The 24748-nt window shown below is 39.6% G+C and overlaps 1 long non-coding RNA gene across 1 annotated transcript; it reads right to left on the reverse strand.

The window, feature by feature from the left end:
- Positions 1-733: 733 nt before the first annotated feature.
- On the reverse strand, positions 734-2395 carry LOC149805286 (uncharacterized). Its single transcript, XR_016414834.1, has 2 exons — positions 2273-2395; positions 734-1419 (listed from the first exon to the last, which is right to left on the reverse strand). It is a non-coding gene; the product is annotated as an uncharacterized LOC149805286 (long non-coding RNA).
- Between the last annotated feature and the right edge of the window lie 22353 nt (positions 2396-24748).

Consider the following 24748-nt stretch of genomic DNA (forward strand, 5'->3'; position numbering starts at 1 on the left):
AAATTAGGTGAGAAGCCATAACGGCTTCGATATGTACCATTAACATCAAGCAGATCTGACCTCGCTGCCGCTAGGATTCGTAATTTTGACAATTATTGTCAGTAGTAATAGCCACTGATTACAAAAGTGAACAAGCTCAACATCTTACTGGAAGCCATAAAGGCTATTAAACCATTTTCCTGCTGACTTTGGTATTGTACATCGATACTGCCACTTCTCAGCTGTTACTACTGTATTCTTAACAATTATCAGAGTGACTAAACCGGATATCTTTATGATAACACAGCAATAAGGCTAATTGGATTACATGTACGTACCCTTTTGTATGGATTAAAATTTTAGTCTTTCTCGGTTTTTATGGAATAAATTTGGCTTCTCGTGAGGCGTAAATGATATAATATTAACTTTAGTGGTAAATGTACTTTACTCGACACTTCTTTCAGTAACGAAAACCTGACATCGGGAAACAGAAATCGGATTACTTAACACACATTATGAATACAATACTGGTTCTGGATACATATTCAAATAAAATGCTGCCGCTTGTGAGGGGTAAATTCTATGATTTTGCACTAATATGCTGGCCGCTGGTCGCGTTAGGTGGGTGGCCTTTTGCAAGGGGTACTTTTGAACACAAACTCGTCGGTGCCAACGGATTCTGGCCGTAAGGAGCGGGTGGCCGCTGGTCAGGGGGGCCGTTCAAGAGGGGGACTACTGTACCATAAATGGCATTTGCAATTTCAACAACAATAATAGGTTTTCAAAGTCACTCGATCCTATTTTTGATGACGAAAGGAAGTCTTCTTTCTTGTCAGAGCCAACTTCATTCCAAAGAGATGTTTGCTCATACTTATTAGTTGCACCTGTACAGCCTGCAGTTTCACACATTTCTTCTTTATCCGAGTACAATTTTTTGCAGATCTCACAGTAAAAATTGTATTTGAGATACTTCTTACTGAATTCACATTTTTCCTTCAAATCTTTGACAACTGTCAATCCTGTGTTTGCTGAAGGAAGATGCAACTGAATTAAGTCCAAAAAGTCACCTATTTAGCATCTGACAAATTATGTCTTGTTGGCAAAGCCCCAAGGGCGATAACATGTTCAGACTTTGTGATTTCACTACAATATATATCTTGTTATGGGGCTATGACATAAAGTGGGGGATCTGTGACATAGGATGGGTAAGACTGAGTTGCTTCATTCACCTGATGATACTGTTCATCGTCTGAACTTGATTAAAACTCTATACTTTCTTCTGAGTCAGATGAAAAACTCATGTCACTGTCACCATATCTAGTTGATTCATCTGTTGATATTCTCATTATATTTAAAGAGTTAGTATTACTTGCACTCGTACAGTCACCAATTTCATAATCTCCATGACCAACAGAACTGGATTCACCAAGATCAACAACACTGTAATGAGAAATACAAATTTTAGTGAACATGTATAATTAATATTAAAATCTTAACAAACATTATTGTTTTGTTGTGGGAATTGAATATGTACAGTTAATATTACACTGTTACAGTAGTTTAGTTCGACAAATCCAATGTTAATGCATGCATCATTTAAACATGGGTAATGCAAATATGATACACAATGAATGCATGTAAATGACAATTGATACACAATAATATACTCAATCATATAAAGTACAAGTGATACAACATACACTTCATAAATTTATGTGATGTTTTCAGAAACACAAGTTTCATAATGTTTTAGGGTGTTATAAGAAAAATGAAAGTAAAAATTATATTTAACATTTTAAATAATTAAAAACTGAAGTATGATTAAATGACAATGCATAACAATAAATTATTATATCTTGTTCTGCAACAATCAATACTGATCAGATATTTCCTGGAATTTCTGTAATTGGCTGATTTGGTTGTATATGGTGTACATTGTGCATATATTGTGTATGGTGTGTTGGATAACCCATACAGAGTGAATGTTCTGTTCAAACATGCACACTGAATATTCTGTCTGTAAATACTGAATGATTTCACCATATACTCAGATTATGTTGAACTCTGAAAATTCCATTTAGTGTTGTATAGTGAAATTTGTTTATTCCTTAAATTATTGATATGGTAATGAAACTGTGTTTAAGATATGAGCCATGTTAAGCTGTGAATGTACTAGGTAAGAACAAATGTATACAGAATAATGCTTATCTTCACAAAAATAAACAATGTTGTGAGAGACAGCTGCAGATATTATTTAAAATGTGAAAAAACTCTATACTACTCCTGGAATTACCATTGTTTTCTCTTCCTCCAGTACATGGTGCTTTTAGGAATGGACTTTGTGGAATTAACTTCATACTGCTTATATATTTTGTCCCGAACGCCAGTACCTGTAATACACAAACAGCATTAAAACATTTACAGACTGTATAGTCGGGCTGATTAAAACATTAACATATCATTCAAAAATCATCTTCATGGTAAAACTTTGGTAAATTTTAATCTTGCTAATATTAATGTGAAATTTTTTAAAATTTCTTTTTCCAGGACTTAAGTTATGATTTTACTTATATATGTAGCAGTCTGAATATTTAGCAGTAACCTAAAGACCTCTTTGGACTAGATCTACAAATACTCAAGAAATTCACAACTTTATCATAATACCAGAGCAGTCCCTGTTTGGGCTTACATGTATCACTGGAGTTAACATTTCCAAGACTGACAATTACAAGGTTATGGCTGTTAAAATAAAATTGCACAAATTAGGTTGCTTTGAAAGTTATATATATATTGAAAAACAAAAATGCCTACTCTAATTTTAAAACTGGTGCAAGAGGAAACTTGTTTTTGACCTTGTATATCTTTTCACATTTATTGAAATTAAATCAGTCAATTCTTTTAACAACTATTTTGTATTACAATTATATAATGAATTTCAACTGCGCTGCTTCGAACACATTTGTCAAGTTATACCATTACCAGGACTAAAAAATTCGTACCAAAAGCCGGTGCTAACCAATGACTATGCTTGTGGGCTTCTATTCTTGCTTATAATTTAATTACCAGTCATACATACATAGTGCTGGGCGGTTAATCATATAGTCAGTTTATACTTGGGCAAACGAGATAAAGTCGAGACTCCGTTTATTTCATACTCACCTATAATATTTGGGTGTCCAATATGTGTTGTCTTTCCATTTGTGTTCCACACCTCGACACGATATTGCCTCTTGGTCGTAAACTTTGTCTTCTAAAACCACTTTACTGTAAACCGATCCATTCCCCAACATATCCAAATCACGGCGTTGGTATCCGATGTATACATATTAACTCTTTAGATAAATCATAAATCAAAAGAGAACAAAATGTCTGATTTTTCTGTCAAGTATTCGCCTTCACGTATCGAAGTCACGTTTTTGTCACGCAGAAATAGCCGACGATGTTCCGTATGATGATGGCTGATGAAGCTGACTATGATGGGATATAAAATTATGAACTTATTTCTTTTAAAAACCAATTACTACATTGAAAAAGCCAGCATATTTCGATTTCATGCATTAGAACAAAATATTCTGCAAAAAGAAGAAAAAAAAAAAGAAGAAAAAACCTTTCTGTTTAATTTTGGTTCCAATTTTGGCACCGTAAAAGACGTTGGATAACCAGTCTAGAATTTGGGCCAATTTTCGATTAGAGTGTTGTTGAAATCCCAGGATTTTAAGATGACCACTGAATCCGAAATATCCCTGTTATATGGGTGAATGATCGTCCCATTCAGGGAGGCATAATCTGTATGGCTGATGTTCATTCGCCACGAAAAGAAATGAAGGAATATCGCACGGGAGAGAAAGTGCTGGCAGTTTGTCGTGGATTCAAGGGATACCATGAGTGTATTATTGCGAAAATTGCAGGTAAGTCATTTCTCAGTCCAAATGTAGCAAAATTATTTGCACGGCCGCCAAGTACCTTAGCTGCGAAAGACTTCGCGTGACGTAAATTTACGGAAAGCTATTGCGAAACACAGGTGCTCGACGCGAGCTTGATGTTAAGAAAAAAAAAAAAAAAACATCCAAAGGAAAAAAATCATACAGTGACAAAAATACCTTAGATTACCCCAATGACCCTTTCTGACATAGGACCCTCTCTAAGGTACGGAACTTCCAAATACTTCGCAGTACCGTTTATTTACTCTGCTATATTTACTCTCCTCTCTGATTCTTACAAATGTGTGTATAACTGAACGAATAAACATGGTGTGTATATCATCATTATGTAGTGTCTGGTGCTACAAATCTGATTCACTAGACTTTCTCAGGCAATTAAATCTCAGTATTTCAACATAACACTTATAAACAAAAGCAGCCCTGTTCTGACCTTCAAATCTCATTGAACCAATCAAATTCTAGGGCATGTGTGACAGCTTTCTACAGGGCAAGTGTGCTATGAATTTCATGCTTGTTTACCTAAACCAAATTCAAACTCACATGCCATTCTTGACCTACTTAGCTGCTTATTTCTCCTTAGATCACCCTGGTCATGAAGGGAATTCTTATGACAAACTATACATGTATAAATGAAAGATTTAAAATAAACTTCATAGTCTCAAATGATTTAAATAAACATTATATAAAAATTCAAAAGATGATACATTATTCTATAACAATGCGCATAAACCATTTTTCTTAAGAGACTCACCATGGTGTGACATCTGACTTTACAATGCCAGGTCTTTATACTGCCTTAGCACATGCCGTCCACAATCTTTGACCAACAAACTTACTCTTTTACACACCAAATCAATAGACTTCTTCCATACAGTAGGTTCAAGCCCTTCATGAACTTTGGTCAAGATACTAAATTTATACTGCAACAAACATTCTTCTTTCCTTCAGTAAAATGACCTTGACTTCAATATGTACAACCATGTGACCCAAAGATGATCAGTATGTAAAAGAAATAAAAGTTTTTGAAAGCAACCTTAAAATGATGATGTTAATATTTCAGGAACATTATGACAAAAAAAAAAATAGCCCAAAATAATTTTCCAAGAAGCAAAAATAATTTCATGGATTTTTCAAGGACTAAAAGCAAAATGTAAATTTTCAAGGTTTCCATGGTGCAGAACATACTCAAAAATGACACCTTAACTGATTTTTTGGGGTTACATCTGACCTTTAACCCCTCTGAGGGACACAATGGGTTGGTACCCAGGATGACACTTCTCTTGCAGATAGTTACCAAGGGCAGCAGAACTACAAAGTTCTTTGAAAGAAACCCTTGATGGGACTGATGGTCTACTGGCAGAAAAAAAAAATCACATTAATCAAAGATACATCTAAGACCACTTGTTTGTTTTAATTGATGAGTGTTACAATTACCTCTGACATTCTTGAGCAATAAAAAGATTTTCAAGATGACTGTCATGACAGTCATCTTGAATATAAGATTGGCACCATTTCATTTGAAACCCAATTAAATATTGTAAGAAGACTTTTGGTGAAAACCACATGTTGATATGACCATTCATTCCAGAAGCAGCAGGGAGGGCGAATCCTACAAAATACTTTTCCGAGATACCCCTTCCACGGAAACTATTCCCGATAGAAGCGTTATTTCGACGAAATAACACTTTTATTCAGAAAACGAGACAAAAAAAAATGTCCCTGAAAATTCGGAGAGTCTCTCCTCGAGAAATTTTTCGAATTTCCCCAGGGATGCAATACATTTCCGCTGGCAACTTGGGTTACTTCAATAAATCTGAAACAGTTTCCGTGGCGGGGTCGTTATTGAAAAATCCATGGGGTGGGTCCAGCCCCCTGTGTGCTGCTGCTCGGGAGAATTAAATCATGGACAAATAAATAATGGCAAATATCGGAGAAGCACTTACTACTAGACTAGCACGAGAACGACTCGAAGCAATTAAAAAATTTATTCCTGTCCGTGATAGTGTCAGAGAAAAATTACAAGCAAGACAAGAAGCAAAAATCGAATTTGCAGCTGGCGCGGAAGAATTATTTAAACCCGTTACAACAGCTACACAAAAAGCCGCAACAGCCGCTGAAAAGGCAATATGGGGCGATATTAAAGAGGAGGAGAGAGAAAAGTTGGGTATTATCCCGTTGACTCAAAAAATAGCAAAAAGAACGAAGCAAACAAAAAAGATTTTACAAGATCTTCCGGCTGATATAGTTGCAGCTCAGCCTCCACCCGTCGCTGAAGTCGCTGAAGTCTCCAAAGCTGCTACACCCCAACCAGTAAAGGAAATTGTTGAACTAACTGCGAGATTTGATCCGGGTTTTATTAAATTCCTTAAAAATACGCCAGAAGAAAAATTACCTGAATTGATATTAGATGGTTTATACTCCAAAGAAAAATTTTTAACCGAGAAGTATAAAAACACGACTGATGATAATTTTATTAAATGGACTTATCGTCTGTACTACGACAAGAAAACGGTTAAATCTAACGATCAGAAATACTCAGCACTTATAAGAGCAATAAAGAAACTTAGCAAAAGTAAACGACAAGGATCTCCACCTCCCTATTCACCGCCACCAGAGAAGCATCCAGATGATGATGTTCTCGGAGATCTTGGCCTCTTTGGAGCTACAGGTAGTGGTCTTGGTGGTCACATTACTTGCCCTGATAATATCGTCAATGACGTATCACGGTTGGAAGTTCTCATCGGAGGAAGACGTGCCGGAAACAACTCTCCGGAAATTATAAACGAAGCCGCAAATATCTGTCAGAGACTATTTCAGCGTGGCATTATGGATATCGGCGTTTACCGGGGACTCATTGATGAACTCGCGGATGGTTACTACAGCGACTAGTAAATTTAGTTAGAGAAACAATAATTAAATAAAATGATCGTGCACAATTCTCAACCTAGACACACTAGCGTGTTACCAGTCCGCGTAGTGAACTCGCGATTACCAGTCTACAGAGCAACCTACGGAGATGGTCTCGGTGATACAGTTACTGGTTTGTTTTCAAGAATAGCCCCTAAGGTGTTACCGATTGCAAAACAATTGTCGATGAAAGCTATTGATGTTGTCAAGGATAAAGCCCTTGGATCTGTTGGTGATCTCGCCGGGAAGGCATTCGCGTCAATCAAGGATAGACTGTTACGGTTAACTCGTAGATCAAAAAAACCGCCACCGGTGAAACTGGCCAGTACTGAACTTATGCCCGCGGACGTCAGTAAAGTAATAAATCAGGCTGCCAATCAAAAACTTGCAGAGCTTGTAACCCAAACACCCGAACAAATAAATACAAGCCTGATATCAGGAAGCGGATTTCGTTTTAGAAGACAATAATTTTATATAATGTTCAAACCTATATCTGATCCAGCGTTCGACATGGATGCACCAACACTAAAAGATGAGTCCGTGCGCGATTATCAGTATTATTCTTATGAGGCAACAGTACCTAATCAACGCGGACGAATTGAATTACGAGTCCAGGATACAAGTAGATATTTCCTGCCCGCTGAAGCATTTCTTGAAGTCACGGGTGAACTTGTAACAGATGTTGTCGCTAATACAGCATACGGAGCTAAAGTTCGAGTTGGTTTTGTTAACAACGGTATCATGGCGCTGTTCAAAAGTGCTTCATACAGCATTGACGGAAGAGAAATTGAAATAATTCAGGATAATGTCGACGTTGCTACAACAATCCTGGGATTAGCGAGATACTCAGATGATTACACTAGATCAGCTGGTCCGACTATGATGTTCGCTAAGGATAATTCTGATCATCCTGAACACAGATCTAGCATTATGAGACAACCAACCAACCGTGCTGTTCCTCCTGTTGCTGATGCTGATTTTAACGACGTAGAACATTTTTCATTTCCCAACCCTAATTACAATCTTGGTTTTGCTACGCGTAAATTAATGTTATCAGGTGATCGTAGGAGATTTTCATGCGCAATTCCACTGTCTCACATCTTTGGATTTTGCAGAAATGTCAGAAAGGTTATTTTTGGAGCCAATCATACAGTTGTACTTAACCGAAAAAGTAATGACAGTGACGCCATCTGGCGAGACGATGATGCTGGTGTCGCTGCCGGTAAAGTAATATTATTTAAGCTTGCTTTGTGGATGCCAGTAATGTCTCCATCGAGCATCCGCCGGAGTAGTATTATCAGCGGTCACTCCGGTAACAGCAGTAGTCGCTGCCACAATCTCTGTTTGTACGACCACTACCGCGGCAGGAGTTTTCGGCATCATAGCAAAAAAAATATCCTCGTGTGCTAACACAAAATTACACGATTACACGACAAAATTAAATACAGCCACGACCGCATATCAGAAATTATCATCGCTGATATCATCATCGTTAGACGTGCAAAGTAGCGATGCTGCGTTGATATCAGATTCTGAATTCAAACTAATGTCAGATGCGTACAATGACTATTTGAAAACTAAACAAATAAATAATGTCAATAGAACTGCTTCAGCAAATAGTCACAAACACAACACCGGTAAGGACCACAATGATCTCAGTGTCCTCGACGACACCAGAATTCAGCATTAATTTTCGAACTCCAATTCGGGTGAACGAAATCGCGTTGTCGAAGCTCAGTGCGTATCACAGCTGGCCTAATGTCAGAGCGGCATCATTTGGTGATCTGCAGCCAAATAATTCGTTTGTGTTTTCGTGGAAAACCAAAGCCGACTCTGACGAATTCGACTGGGATACAATTACGCTACCCACTGGGAGTTATCAGATCGAAGAAATCAATAATGAGATACAACACCAAATAAAACGAATCACCGGCAAGGAAGCCAAAATATCTGTGACCGCGCACGAACCAACGCTGTCTGCGGTCATTGAAATCTCAACACCGGGATACGCCGTGGATATTTACAACAGCTCAATTCGGACCGTATTAGGATGGCCACAAAAACGACCCGAGGTCGAACCGGGTCCACCAAAACCTAAAAAATCGGATTTTATGACCGATAAACAAGAACTACACGACCTCGTGTACGGCAATTATTTATTATTTTCAGATCAATTACAATCGGGAGAATCCTGGTTTACAAAACCAGTTCCCCCCTTTGATATAGGGGTAGCAGGCAGGGAATCCCGTTTTTACCTTATAGAAGATATAGAAGCTCATTTTTTTAATCCGATCAAACAAGCACATAAACAACAGCTAGAACTGTTGCGAGTGTATTTTCAAGATTATATTTCTGATTTAACAAGTCCTGGAACTGCAAGCAGTTCTCGCGATAAAATTATCACAGCCATAGAAAAACTAAACAAACTCGCATCCGCGATGGAAATTATAAATCAAAAAATAATTCAGAATCTACTGGATTACAAAGATGATTATGGAAACCAAAAAAGATCGGAGTTTGCAGCCCGATTTGGTATTCCCGTGAAGGATATTCCAGATTTTAAACTTCCTGGATATAACGCGCACTCGCTGAGAAAATCGGTCTCTGATCTCATCGCGGAATCTTTCGAAGATATTTCTGCCACGTACACGCGAACAAAACCACAACCTGTTATTTTAAGACACGACAACAGTACAGCATCCGATGGCAGACACATCTCACCCGGGATCGTAAATATCACAGATGTTATCGCGGTCAATCTTGTATGTGACGTCATCGACGGTAGCTACAGCGCTAGCGCTGACACAACGACGGCCCAACAGGGGTTTATCCTGTATACGTTCACACCAAAAGACCCCCCCGGTTTTCTGATTGTGCAAGAACCAATCAATGTGGTCTATCTGCGGTGTAATAATCCGTGGTTGTCAACGATAAATTTTAAACTCACCGACCAACGGGGGGATTTGTTGGACCTGCGTGGCGAGACTGTCTCCGTGAACTTACTGGTGAAGTCCTAAAATGCTCTGCATGAGAAACTCTTCGAGGACAAGGACAAGTCAACGGATCCATAATAATAGTTTTTTTTCTGCAGTGGTCCACTTTCGTCATCGCGTGCAAATACCCCATCAAAACCAGCATCGTTGGAAACTCGAAGAGTTTCTCGTGCGAGTGCTTAGCACGCAGGCGCGCATTTAAAAAAAACGGTTGTGTATAATGTATCAATGTGAATACATTCACGCACGAGTTCATATTCATGATAAGCAAATTCTTCACGAGGCAATAAAAACCGCATTTGGAAACTCAAGGAGTTTCTCGGGACAGTATTTCCCCGTTAAAATAGTTATTGACGTGTATGGTGACGAAGACTTCTTGTTAACGTCGTCACAATTAACACAGCTACAGCAAAATCATATGATCACAGCTTGGTGTCAACGAGAACAGATTATGAACTATTCTCATTGTTGTATTGATGTTGAAACGCTCGAGCAAATCCTGGAAGTCTAAGGACTTCTCATGTAAAACATTTTCAAATCTGAAAACGCCCTTGAGAAGTCCTTTGGACTTCCAGAGAAATGCTTTGAGTTTCTGGCGATGCTAGCATCGCTCGGGCAAAAAAAAATAATACACTTTTTTTTTACCCGTGGAAATGTGCTTTACACTCCAAGCGGGGGGGGGGGGGGGGCTAGCGTTCTCAGGTTCTACTTTCACTTTGTGCTGTGAGTCACACGCTATGCGGTTTATACTTCCTTGTCGGCCTCGTAGTCACAAATACTAGTATTTTCGTCAGAAATGCAAGGCATTTCCGTGTCTAGATTCTTTATATAACCTTTTAACCGTCTCACCCTGGTGCTAATTAATTTTCGAGTCTCATACTCGCTTGACAATACAAGACGAATCTTCTCAACTGCACGGCACAGTGGAATAAATTCAGATACCTGATTTTCAGTTATCCCGGCAAGTGATCTGTAAATGCGATCTTGCAAACCCTTAATGAACCTATAACGAGCAGGGAGATTGTTCTTCCCCGATTGTGATAGCTCATTCAAGGATTCAAAATCTGACATAATTGTTTCAGTGTCTAGTAAAATATTAAAACCTCGCTGTTGTAATTCTTTAATTTCAACAAGTATGGTATTTATATTTTCGTGATTCATATTATTATATATTTTTATATTTTTAAATGCATGAAAAATGCTTTGCATGAGCGTGGAAACTCGAAGAGTTTCTCGTGCTAGCATCACCAAAAACAAAAATAAACAGATAGATGATGAGCGGTTATCACTTACTGGGTACTCTTCACCGGCCTACGGTTCTTTCATGAGTCCTTTGTTAGGATTTTTTTTTCTTGGTCTTATATTAGACCTTCGTGTTGTGATTTTTCCCTTAGGCACCTCATGTTACCGTTTATTTTTGGCCAACACTCTTTCTGAATGTTTCTATTGGTGGGCACCCAGGTGACGTAGAGCTTTATGCATCCATCTATCTGTTTATTTTTGGGGGTCACTCACCCCATGAGGAACTTCTAGATCGTCAAATAACGGTCTAGAAGCTCGGGAGGGACGATACAACACAGAACAACCTTTAACCTCTGATTCGAGTGTCATAGCAGGCAAAGGCACAATGAACATGTAATCTTATCCTAAGACCTTATCCTATGACGACACAAACATACACAGGTGGGTCATTTTCTACGGTCAGCAGCAGAGCAAAACCATCCATTGAATCGACCATTGGATGGTGTAAAAACACCCGCCATTGGCGGATTTAATTTATGGTTTTGCTTGCGCTGCTGACTTTCGATCGACCCAAAGGTCTTAGGGAGCGATTTCGTATATAACCCAACTGTTACTTGCGAGTTGGAAATTCGCTCTAGCAGTGGGCGGGACTTGTTTAAAATATTTTAATTGTATGTTTTCTTAAGCGGGGTCATATAACAAGCACAGAAGAGCAAAACAGTCGGATATATTCAGTAAAACGAGGATATTGTTTGTAAAAAAATATATATTCTACGGTAAATAAATGATTACATGTTATGAACTCGATAAAATATTTTATCAAGGTGGCTTTCTTAGGGGGAGCAAATCCTCTGACCCAACGACAACTCTGCAAAGCGTTACACACTCGTGGAGGAGTTATCGTCGTTTGTGTCAGCGATAAGAGTTATATAACAGAATGAAATCTTCTGTTTGAGCTTCTTTGAAAATGCTGTTTTGTAGATCCCATCTGCGACACGCTGTACAACAGGTGAACAAATACCGAAATACCTACCGGCGGCGTTTATTGACTGGAATACAATTTCTTCACCTGTAATTGCGTTTATAGATTTAATAGCTCTTCTTGCAACTGTTTTACAACGCCCTGTGTTACCCAGTAGGCAGTTCTTGCTCTGAGTGACCACGCGAAGATTGTTTATAGAGTTATCAAGTATGTTACCGTTAATGTGATCAATGACAAAACCCTTAGGGATCACTCCAAAGAAACATTCGTAAATAAAACGATGACATAAATACCTCTTTGAGCACGTGGCAGTAAATCTTAAATAACCAGCATTATCAACTGTACCAACTTGTTTCCTCAGCCTGTAGTTTCTCACTATGCCATCTCGGTTTGCCTCATAATTTGGAATAGTTGGATGTGGAACAAATTCTTGTTCGGGGACGAATTCTTGATTCATTATACTATAAGCAAATCATTTGTCTAATTCATAATTTGTCTGAAAACTTATTTATGTAATCACGCTCCGAGAGAGTGTTCGAGTCTGGATTTTTTTTATCATAATACCGTTTTAGTTCTCGATAGCGTTTTCCCCCACACGCTGAACATAATTGCGTTTTTCCTCGTACTCCAATGCCGCATCTGATACACGGTATCGGTCCTAGACTCCCACCGCGGACCTGTTGAGCATGTTGTCCACAGTATTCGCCTCTGCAACGTCTGCTACACGGCGCTGATGAATTTAGTTTAATCCACTTGCATGAGAAATGCTTTGCATTTCCAGAGAAACTCTTTGAGTTTCCGTTCATTATATATAATATTTTTGTCTATTTAAATACTTGTCTTAATTATAATATGGAGGAATTTGAAAGACTATCCAGAATAAAACCCGCAGGCGGTCGATTTGATCTTGACCGGTTAACCGCTGATCCACGACGAAGAGAGTTAAAGGAACTGCTTGGTGTTATCAAGAATGCCAAGGAAGAGTTTCGTCGTGATGGTGCCGCACATGTGTGGTCGACATATAAAATTATCCCCGACGCGAGCGTTATCATTGATGCTACCATGAACGATACAATCGCGCGTAACATAATTGGGTATCTCGACGATAGAAGATATTTCATACAGATAAAATTTATTGTCAAAGTGGTCAACGAAAACGACGATGACACGTGGATTATCCGTGATAAAAATGATCCTATCCTTGACATTAAAAGGAAAACTATTTTGTTGAGCAATAATTCTAGACCAGGAATGTTGACGGGGGTTGATATACCGTATTACGCCAGATCGTATCCAGTAACTGCAGTCGTTTACGGAATATATCCGATAAAGAAACCAAGTGTAGATAAACTCACGCCAATGAAAACATCAGTGGTGTTAAATTGTGTAGCTGAGCGAGTAATGGAACATTTTAAAAACGCAGCACGTGGAAATGGTCTAACTGAGATCAGAAAAAATAAAATAACAACATGGGCTAATCGAGTCAAAGATACCGGGGCCACAATTAAGGATGTTGCCGCGCTAGAAAAATTATTAAGATTTCCTATAACGGTATTATCGCTAACAGGCGAGGAATTGTATAAATCGAAATACAACCGTAGTGGAGCTTCAATAACAATTATTGATCATAACAGCCACGCCTGGACGGAATCAGTTAAAATATTTCCACGCGATCGTGTTATAAGGTATTATTCCGCGGGTATGTTTGATTGTATTTATCAAATGAGTAAAACCGATCCGGTATCGGTATGGTTGTTTAGAAGTTCTGAAGTTGGTGATTATGACCAGTTCGTGACCCCGAACGGAGAAATATATAGAACTGCGGAGTTACAAAATGAAATGAAAGCGCTCACAGAAAAATATTCAACTGAGCAAGTTGATCAATTACTAACTAATTGTTTTACTGTTCCAAGTGTTGCCGCACATATAGCACGACAAAAAAATAATTGGAAACCAACCATGAAGAGTTTTCTCGAGAATGTTCAGCAGAGTTGCATCGAATACGGACACGGCGGTTTATGGAATAGTGTATTTGTTAGTGATAATATGGTATCGGTGGATATGATTGCGTGCTATCCAGGAAGTTTTCTTGGCTATGGCGAATGCGCTGAATACTTTAAACGATTTGGACATCCCACAAATTTAATGACAAGAGTAGCTATTAACGGACCTTTACCTGATTTTGACCTGACTGGATTTGCTCGCGTGGAATCGTTCGAATTTGCAACACGGTTACATCCTATTAATTATGCTTGGTTTGGCAGACATTTCCACGAAAGGAAGTGGGTGCCGTTTCCGTTGTTGCGGTTTATGGTTGACAAAACAATACTAACATCTGTTGTTGTCAGTGAGGGGATTATTTGTTACTCAAAACAAACCTCAGTTTGGTTACCAACTCCAACTGATACTGCGTGTTATTCTGACTTAAAATTAAATTATCCTACAGCGTCTGAAGAAGAATTACGCACACTGGCGTATAAACATGATGAGCGCAACTGTAAAGATCTCGGCCGAAGATTGATAGGTAAATTTACTCAAGGTGGAGCATATGATCATAAACGACATCACAGTCGATTAATTATGGATGAAGAAGAATTAAATTTCATTATCGCTGATACTACTGCGAAAGATACATTTTGTAGCCGCGAGGATATAATAATATCATTGCCGGGGATGCCTGGAAAACGATTAGGAACAGTTGTTAGTTATATCGACGGTGATTCAGCTCAGTACACTCATTTGAGATCCTCTATGCTGGCTTATGTTTCTATAAATTTATTGTCGATGGTGAATAGAGTTCCCTTCGCGGTAAGGGTTGCAACAGATTCGTTTTATATTAACGAAGACGATTTAACAGCGTTAGATTTACCAACATCGGATGATCAATGGGGAACATGGCGAGTAAAAAAGGAAGAGTTGCACGCGTACTGTGAATCAGCTGATGTTGAAATTAAAGATGAATATCGTAAATCAACAACCTTGTCGTGGACAACTTTGTCGTTGCCTTCTGTGTACGATCCAATTGCTAGACACAGAACAGTTTATTTGAACGGACCTGGAGGCTGTGGTAAGACAACTCGTGCAATCGAACTATTCCGCGGTTCTGATTTGGTCGTGCTAACACCAACACACAGACTTGCCAGAGAAATGATACAACGCGGAGTAAAGGCCTGCACTTATCACGGCTTTTTCAAATACAGCGGCGGTACATGGACTCCTGAGCGAATGGGAACGAAGTATATCCCGGAGAAAATCATCTGGGATGAAATAGACACTGTGCCGCTGGATACATTACAACGGTTCCTGACGTGGTTGTTAACGAAAAATACCGCAGTTGTGATGTGCGGCGATCATGGTCAACCACCACCATTTGTCGGCGAATCTCCCCACGAATGGTTGAGAGGGTTTGTTGATTATTACGAGGAAATGCGTGATGACATCAGAGCGCTTGATGACACATTAAAGGAGTTTAAAAAACTAATTAGGCTACAAACCAATAAAGTCCAATGTGAAATAATGCGTGAAATAATTCCAGAGACTTCATTTGATAACTTTTTAACGGCGTGGAAACCAGATGATTTAATTGTTGCAAGTAGAAAATCAGTCAGAGATACACTTCAGCGGCGACTATTTCAGTTACAGCGGCAGAAATTTCCAACGTTGGAAGTGCCGTTATGTTATAGACCAGATGATACACGATTGCAGAATATTGATGTTGATATTCCCGGAAAACCAGAGAAACAAAATTTAGTATTGAATGATATAGTAACAGTTAACGTCGATGCGGTCGAAGATGCATTAGCAATAAATAAATCACCGTGGACACTAGGATATGCTATGACGATTCATTCAGCACAAGGATTAACTATTTCTGATACAACTGTTTGGATCGTTGATGACCGCATCGAATGGTCAAATTTAGTTTATTTAGCCGTGTCCAGAGTAAGAAAGATGGCTCAGTTACGAAGAATTGTATTAGATACGTTAACGAAGTCAGCCGTTGTTGAGTTAACGCAAAAAGATCAAATAAGAAAAAAATTAGACAGTTACCGACAAAGCGACAAGAAAAATAATAGAGAGTTTAACCTGGATATCAACGCTGTGTTGTCGTTACGTGAGCGTCAGAATAATCACTGTGCGAGTTGTAATTGTTTATTGCTGTGGCAGTATCCGAAAAACGACCCAAGACAATTTACCGTGGATAGAATAGACAGCAATCTCGGTCATACGCGTAAAAATGTAATGCTGACGTGTCTTGAGTGTAATCGACGCAGAGGTGTTGCTGCAGTTATTTAAGTGATCGAGGTGGTAATTGTGTATCCGTGGGAATCACCTGAAGTTGCTCGCGTGTGAATCCACGCTGAGGAGCAGTTGAATCTAATCTGTAGATTGCGTTTCTCCCAGTTGATCTGGTTATGCTAGATATCTTATGTGTTGTAACGCTCCATATAGGATCAGTTGCCCTTTTTTTTCCTCCTTCAAGTTCGCCGGGTTCGTATAAATACCTAACGGTGACATTACCCAGCAGTGGGGACGCTAGCGTACCTAGCTGCGTTGAAACATTTTGTTGCTGTTGTCCGCGTTCACTGACGCGGGGTATATATTTTTTTGTGATTGCATTTACAGGTCTCATGTTTGTTGTTCTGGTAATTTCATTATTCAGCGCGGCTATCACGTTTGGCAGTCTTGCAACCCATTCACGAGATCTCGTATCGTAAATGAATTCCCTCGCGTACTGGTATCCGAATAATCTCTCAGCGAGTGTTCTATTAAATCGCTCAACAATTGCCTGATCCCGATGAATTTCAGTATGTCCTCGTCGTATGGTAACGTTATGCTGCTTTGTCAGTGATGACACCGCGCCCTGAAATTCCTTGCCAGGATCAACTTGTAATAATCGGGGCCAGCTTAGAGGTCCTCGCTGATAAATTCGTTTAAACGCAGAGGCGACTTCGGACGCTGTTTTAGTCGCTAACGGTTCTGCTTCTTTGTATCTACTAGCAACATCAACTACTGTTAGCGCGTATTTGTATGTTTTTCTACGGACAGTATCATGAGGAAGAAATAGTATGTCAGCCTGATGAACTTCATTGGGGGTACTAACATCAAAATGTGCAAAGTTGATTTGTCGAGGTGGTGGTAAGTAGATTTGCCATATTGCTTGTTTTGATAGCCAATTTTTGGCAACCTCGCGTGTTACTGATGCCGCGTTGGCGAGTTTATTAATTGCTGAGTTACCTCTCCAGTATCCGATTGGGGAATAATAAATCGCTTCCATTGTTATTAATTATCCAGCGCCTAATGCTAATTTAGATTTCATCGCTGATCTTATTAACCAATTAGCGAGTGACTCCTTAAATGATTTATTTTTTATGGCGCTTAGTGCATGAATTAATTTCACATCCGCGATATGCCTGTCTTGTAGATCTTTACTTCGATAAGCAACATCATGTATGTGACACGCTGCGTCGATAGCGTTTATCGGATACTCTCCCGGTTTTGGTTTAGACTGTTCATCAAGTCTGATATCTAGTCGTGTCCCTGGACCGCAGTAATTGTATCCTGGGAGATGCTTTTCTCCGGGATATTTAGCCCAAGGGGTACCTGGAAGTCGTCCGAGGGTTGCTGCAATGTCACCTCCGCTGACTTTGTCAGGCTTTTTTTTTGAAATCTAAATTTTTTTGTGCCACATCGCGCACACTTACCAGAAAGTGCTTGTCTGTTATTTTTTGTTGTAATGGTTGTTAGATCATTCGTAGGGGTTCGTGCCTTACACTTCACACAATATAAATCCATAATTATTATTCCTTATATACAAATGGAAATTACAGATTGTTCTGCGACGCGAAGAAAGGAGCCAGTTAAGCATAATTCAGTGCTACCAAACTCTATCAGAATGATCATCATAGGACCGTCAGGATCGGGTAAAACGCAACTGCTGTTGAACATGATAATGAAGTGGATGAAGTGGGATAAGCTGTATTTGGTAGCACCATCTGTAGATGATCAGCGATGCTATAATGTTATAAAAGATTTTAATGAGAGTGCAAAAGCGCTGAGTGAAGACGGAGAGGAAGTAGTTGAATTTATCACTGATCTCGAAGAAGCTCCCAGCGTTGAAGACCTTAACGGGAAAATAAATAACCTAGTAGTGTATGATGATGTGATGCTGGACAAGCAAAAAAATCCTGCAAGAATATTTTCCCGGGGTCGTCATAAAAACACCGATGTCATTTATGTTACTCAACGTTACACACAAATACCAAAAGTAATCAGGGATAACTGTAATCTTCTTGCTGTGTTTAATGGAGTTGATGTTCATACGCTGAGAAATATTCATCAAACCTGGTGTAGCGGCGATATGGATATTAATAAGTTTAAGAATTTCTTTAGTCACGCTCAAAGAAACCAGCACGGATTTGTGACAATAAATTTACACGACCCGCGTACACGATACCGCGTCGGCCTTGATACACTATTTGCGACATAAAAATGTTTTCTTGGAAACTCATTTCGTAGAGCAGCAGGGGGGCTGGACCCACCCCATGGATTTTTCAATAACGACCCCGCCACGGAAACTGTTTCAGATTTATTGAAGTAACCCAAGTTGCCAGCGGAAATGTATTGCATCCCTGGGGAAATTCGAAAAATTTCTCGAGGAGAGACTCTCCGAATTTTCAGGGACATTTTTTTTTGTCTCGTTTTCTGAATAAAAGTGTTATTTCGTCGAAATAACGCTTCTATCGGGAATAGTTTCCGTGGAAGGGGTATCTCGGAAAAGTATTTTGTAGGATTCGCCCTCCCTGCTGCTCCAGAGGAGCAGCAGTAACAGGATTTTGAAGATGGCCACCATCTTCACCATGATGGATGCTATATAACTTTTATTTAGGATCAAATAGATGTCTGAAAGTCTTCACTTGAATACCCCATGTTATGATGACTTTCAACTTGTCTGCCATGGTGGCCATATTAGATGTTAGACTGACACAATTTTTCAATTAGTAATAGTAGTAGTAGACATCTTAAGCTGGTTTAGTGAAAATCTCATGTTGAAATAAACATCCAACAGGAGTAGCAAGTAAAAAGATTTTTTCAAGATGGATGCTGCAATAGTAGTGAAGTGGGGCACTCTAGGGACAATGGGACTTACCATTAAAAATAGCCCTGGGTCACTCTAGGGACAATGGACATTTAACATGGAGAAAAATCGTGGGTCACTCTAGGGACATTGGGAATTTAACATGGAGAAAAATCGTGGGTCACTCTAGGGACAATGGGAATTTAACATAGAGTTTGGGCTTGTCTAGGGACAAGGGGAATTGAATATGGGATTTTTGTTTTTAAAAAAAATTTTTAAAAAAGGGGTAGGCAATTGAAAAGTCATTCTCTTTTCGAGAAATATGGGGGCCCTAAAAAGGGCCATTGGGTTTCTTCTTCTAACACTTCCACTTCTTCAACCATCTTCTCACTTTTGTCACTATTCCTGTCTTCTTTTTCTCCTTTTCTGGCATCCAGTCTGGATGGCCCAAGGCTCTAAACTTTTCCTGGACTTTGATCCAATTTTGATTTAGCCTTTCAAAATCAGCCTGTTTCTTTTTGTTTTCCTGATCTTTTCTTTCTTTATACCATCTCTCTTTAATCTTCTTTACCTCTACCTCCATCACTTTTCTCATCAACTCCTCTCCTTTCCTCAGTCTTTCCTGACCTCTCTCCACATAAGAGCACTCTGTCCCATGTGACATTTTTTCAAGAAAGCACCTGACTTTGCTTGCATTGTCAAGTGCTTCCTTTAGGCTTCCCACTCTGACATAGGTGGGATTTATCATACCTCTCAATCTTTTTTCCTCCTCTTCAATCATTCCTGCTATCACTTCTTTTGCTGTGTTTAGACATTTAGCGTAGTCCAGGTACTCTGCTATCTTCCATTCTTTTTCTAGTCTCTCCACTACATAGATACCATCTATTATCCAGTTGTATATATGTACCAAATTGTTGAACAAGTCACTTGCAACCACCTTCTTCGTTTTTATTATTCCGTAGAATGGTTCGAACGACGAACTTGGTGGGTTCTTATAGTGAAAGCGCGGATGTGAAGGAAAACATCCCCTAAAAACATAAAATTGATCTTACCTAGATCGTGACCAAACAACGCGCGGACTTGAATGAAAACATCCCCCTACTTTCTCATTTCATATAATAAAACCCAAACTATACTCTCCACATACGCTAAGAAACAATAAAGAAACCCATAATCTACTATTTACACAAACGTATGCGAACCATTACAAACACAAACACATACCCTCACATTTTTTAAAAAAGAGTTAGTGTTTATATTCACACTACTCTACCTACACACATTGGCAAATCAATCGTTATTTCTTTTCTAGAGTATTGGGTAGCCCTGAAAAGGGCTGTTTTTGTTTTTTTTGAACTCCAGATGCACCTATCTAATGGTTGCACCTTCCTGGCCTGGCGCCACACACGCATCTTCTTCCCCAGTCTCCTTTCACCTTTCTTCTTGGGAGTGCAGAGGCAGGATATGTGGCTTCAGAATCCCAATTTTCGGTTTCTGGGATTCTGAAATTTCTTCTTCTCTCCTTTTCCTCCTCCTCCTCTTCTTTGTTTCTTCTCTCCTCCTCTTCTTTTCTTCTTTCCTCCTCCTCTTTCATTCTTGCTTCTTCGACAATGGCCTCCGCGGTTCATTTAGTATGCGCCTGGCATATTCCAGGTGCATCTGGAGTTCTAACAGTTTCACAATTCTGGTGTTAATTCTTCTGGTGGTGTTGATCAATCTACAAGGGTAGCTAGACTGCCGAGCGAGTTTCAATTTATACTGAAAGCGAGGACGTGATTGAAAAAATCCCCCTAAAAATCATAAAATTGATCTTACCTAGATTATGACCGAAAAACAATGCGCGGACCTAAAAGAAACAATTACTCACTTTTTTAATGCTACCCATCACTATTTTAAAATTTTTTATAAATCACTTCAATAGATTATTTACATACCCAAAGCAATCTAACGCCAAATGTACACCTCAAACACCAAAAAAACATGATTTTAATCTACTATCCACACCAACTTACATGAGCGCTTACTAACACAAACACACAAACTCACAAACACATACCCTCACATTTTTTAAGAAAGAGTTAGTGTTTATTTTCACACTACTCTACCTACACACATTGGCAAATGGATAGTTATTTCTTTTCTAGAGTATTTGGGTAGCCCTGAAAAGGGCTGTTTTTTTTTGTTTGCTATGGCAATCTTTTTTAGTTTCTAAGAATGCGATGTCCTCTGAGGATAGACTTTCTGGCGATAGGTCTGCTTCGTCGGAAAGAGAAGAAGAACTCTTTGGTGTCGATACGACAATCGACAAAGCCTCTGTCAGCTTCAGGTTGCTGTTGTTGTTGTTGTTGTTGTTGCTGCTGTCTCTGAAGTCTGTACTTCTCTGAAGAGTTCTTCTATCAGGTCTTCAGTGATTTTTAACATTCTCACATTCTCTATTTCTTCTGGCTTCGGTATCAGACTGTGTCTGACCCTATGCAAATTCACGTAGGCTTCGTTGAGCTTTGCTAGTTTGGAGCACATCTTCTTAGGAGGATGAGTCGACAATGGATGGTTAGACTGGAAACAACCCCGGTTCTTAAAGTCAAAGCGCGGACGTGAAGGAAAACATCCCCCACACAGTTTTCGAGCTGCAACGTTCAGTGAGTGTCATGAGAGGGATAGCAAGAAATGAAAGAGCATCAATCCAACATTCTTATGGCTAAACAAAAGACAAAGGCATTTTTTTCAAAACACAACATTTTTTATTCAAAAATCACTTAACACTAAACAACAACTCTAACATTTTTAACAATAATCCAACATGATAACATCAAACATTTTTTCAAATCACAAACATTTTTTCTCAATTCACAATCTACTTTAAACAGGGCTGACAACGTTGTGAATGAAATTGTGATTTCCACTGTTGGAAATCATTAGGCCATTGATGGACACTACGTTTCCTAGCTTGAGACAAAAGATAAGCGTAATGGTCACAGAACCATCGATCTACTTTCACATCGTTTCTCGAAGAAGAACGAGGATCAAAATGAGTCACTAAATGTTCTAAGGAATAGCCCAGGCTGCGATGATGCAGAAAATACACACAGTACTGTCCACACACCAAGGAATCTGTGCCTTGTAATTTCACATTATTGAATCGGGTGGTTTGAGCATTTCTTCTCATAAAGTCGATGATATCGTCTTCCAAAGGGGGCAATCCGTACGAATCAAAATATTCCACACATCCTTCTTGAGGAAAGTAGACGGCTACCCAATGGGTTCCTGGGAGATGACTGTCGTCCGTGTTGATCACGTAAGCTTGATGGTCTTTAGGTTTGCGATGAGGGAGTTCATCTTTAGCACAGACGACAGGATTCCAAGAAGCCGTATATGAACTGTGGTTCAAAAGGTAATAAAGTTCCCAGGTATCCATTGTTTTGTCTGTGTTGTTTTCTTCTTCACAGATAATAATAAGTCGTCAATTCGATCCTGACTTTTTGCTTGAAAATGTCTGACAAATAACCGTTTCTTCGTTTCGTCTCCTCACTCTGATTCAGGAGAGCTTCGATACGATGGATCTCTTGAGTGGTTAATGGTGGACAAAAATGTTCACGCAAGTCTTTATACCACTGGTGCAACACGTCTTTGTCCGAGATGAGACTCCAAGCATCGTCCAGATACTCGTCCAATTTTTCTTCTTGACTCAACATCAGGCATTTATCGTGTTGAATTTGACTGGGATGATCGTTTTGACATCTATAGCAATTTTTCTTGATCAATTCTGTCATTTTTTCGACCAAGTGTTTGGCAAAACAGGAGACTAAATGGGCTTCTTGTTCTGGCCATCTTGACTTCATCATGATCACTTCTTCTTCCACAGTCTCCTTACATTCCATGTCCAAAGTTTCTCCACTAGGTAAAGAGGGATAATAGTCTTCCATAGCTTCTAATAGTCTAAAATGACTTCTCTCAAACTGTTGATTTCTATCGTATTGTCAAATTCTGCATACAGGATGACGTTCAACGTTGGATCAGCAGGGTCTCGGTTTGCAAACTGAATTTCCACACGAATCTGGCCTGAGTTTATAGGGTGGAAATGTCCCTCGTCGCTGCCTTGGTCTGGAGTGAAATCGAAAGCCCACAAAGCATAGCCTCCTGCATAATCATCGTACGTAATACCGTGACTGGTGTTGGTTCCTAACTGTCCGGTGGCTTCGTACAGGGACAAGTACGATCTCAAGTAATTGTTCTGGGTAAAGTTAGGCTCAAAGGGTCGGGTACACAAGGTCTTGCCGTTGCGACTGACTTCGATCTTGGACACGCTAGAGTGTCGAAACTCAAAAGGATGTTCGTTGTGAAGTCCATTGAGAGCTGAATTCCTGACGATACCAACGATCAAACGCTTGGGTAACTGTCCTTGGAACAGATGATCTTCGATCATGGATCGCTGTCCGACAGGAATGGTGAACGTTTTCACTTCCACGTGTCGTATGGGATACTTGGCGGTCGTTCTGCTCAACGTCTGACTGACGTCGTTTCCCACTTTAGGTAACACTTCCACACGACGCACGTAAAGTCGGGCTTCTTGGATAACAGTTTTATATTCGTTGGCATGGGCCATCAAATGGAAAGCGGCAGGGCTATGATTCAGTCTCAGGCGGATATCCACACCGTTCAGCAAATACTTTTCTTGTAACCACATGTCCAAATGCAAACGATCCATCAGTTCTAAACTTTGCCCTTGCAGAATTTTAGTTCTACGTGTGTTAAACCCCACATTGTGATCATTGTTATCTTCTGTCAGGGCTGTGTCGTTAAACGTGTTTGCACCGGCCGTGTCAGGTTTCCATACAACGCATGCATCCAGATGAGTATTCTTGGCTTCTTTTCCGTACGTCAAGAGATTTTCCAGGTAGGCACGATATGGGTAAGTATCCATGCTGCTGCTGACCAGTTTGTTATTCAAGTAAAAGTCCACTTCACTGAACAAGGAATGCATGAAATTGTTAACAGGAGCTACCCTATCATTGGCTCCGGGATTGCTGTTGTCCGTTTTGCTCACTTTGACTTTCAAGTACAGGTAACTGCTATTCAGATCGATGTAATCTTTGGGTTGTCCTTTGATTTCAAACGCGATGGGAGCGGAATCCGTCAAAGAGGAGACAGGGTGAAATTCCACCCATTGGGATTCTTGCATCATCATCATGGTGGGGGGCATGGCAAACAGATCCAGTTCCGTCTTGGAACAAGCACAAGACTCTCGGTGCATCATTTTTTTGTTCTTTCTCAATAATCGAAAACGTCTAAGTCTCGAACGGTTCTTCTTTTCTTGGCTTTTCTCGCTTGAAGTCTGGTGAAAGGGTGTTTTCTTCTTCGTCGTCTCTTTCTGCCTTGTCCTTGCTGAATGCCTGACTCGGTAGCATGCAGGGCATTTATAGGTGTGTCTCGTCGGCCTAAAATGTCTTTGCCCGTTTGTAGCAAGACATTTTTGCCTGCCCTCATGAAGGCTTCTTTAGGGTTTTGTTTGTCGATGATGACATTTTGGAGAAATTCTTTGCCTTGTGTCAGTGCCGCATCTTTCAAGGCGTGCAATCCGCGTGTCACCATCGGTTTCAATACCGGAGCCACCGAACGAAAGGCTGAT

This window comes from Sinohyriopsis cumingii, chromosome 2 (assembly GCF_028554795.1).
Source record: "Sinohyriopsis cumingii isolate HCF-2022 chromosome 2, ASM2855479v2, whole genome shotgun sequence".
NCBI lineage: Eukaryota > Metazoa > Mollusca > Bivalvia > Unionida > Unionidae > Sinohyriopsis > Sinohyriopsis cumingii.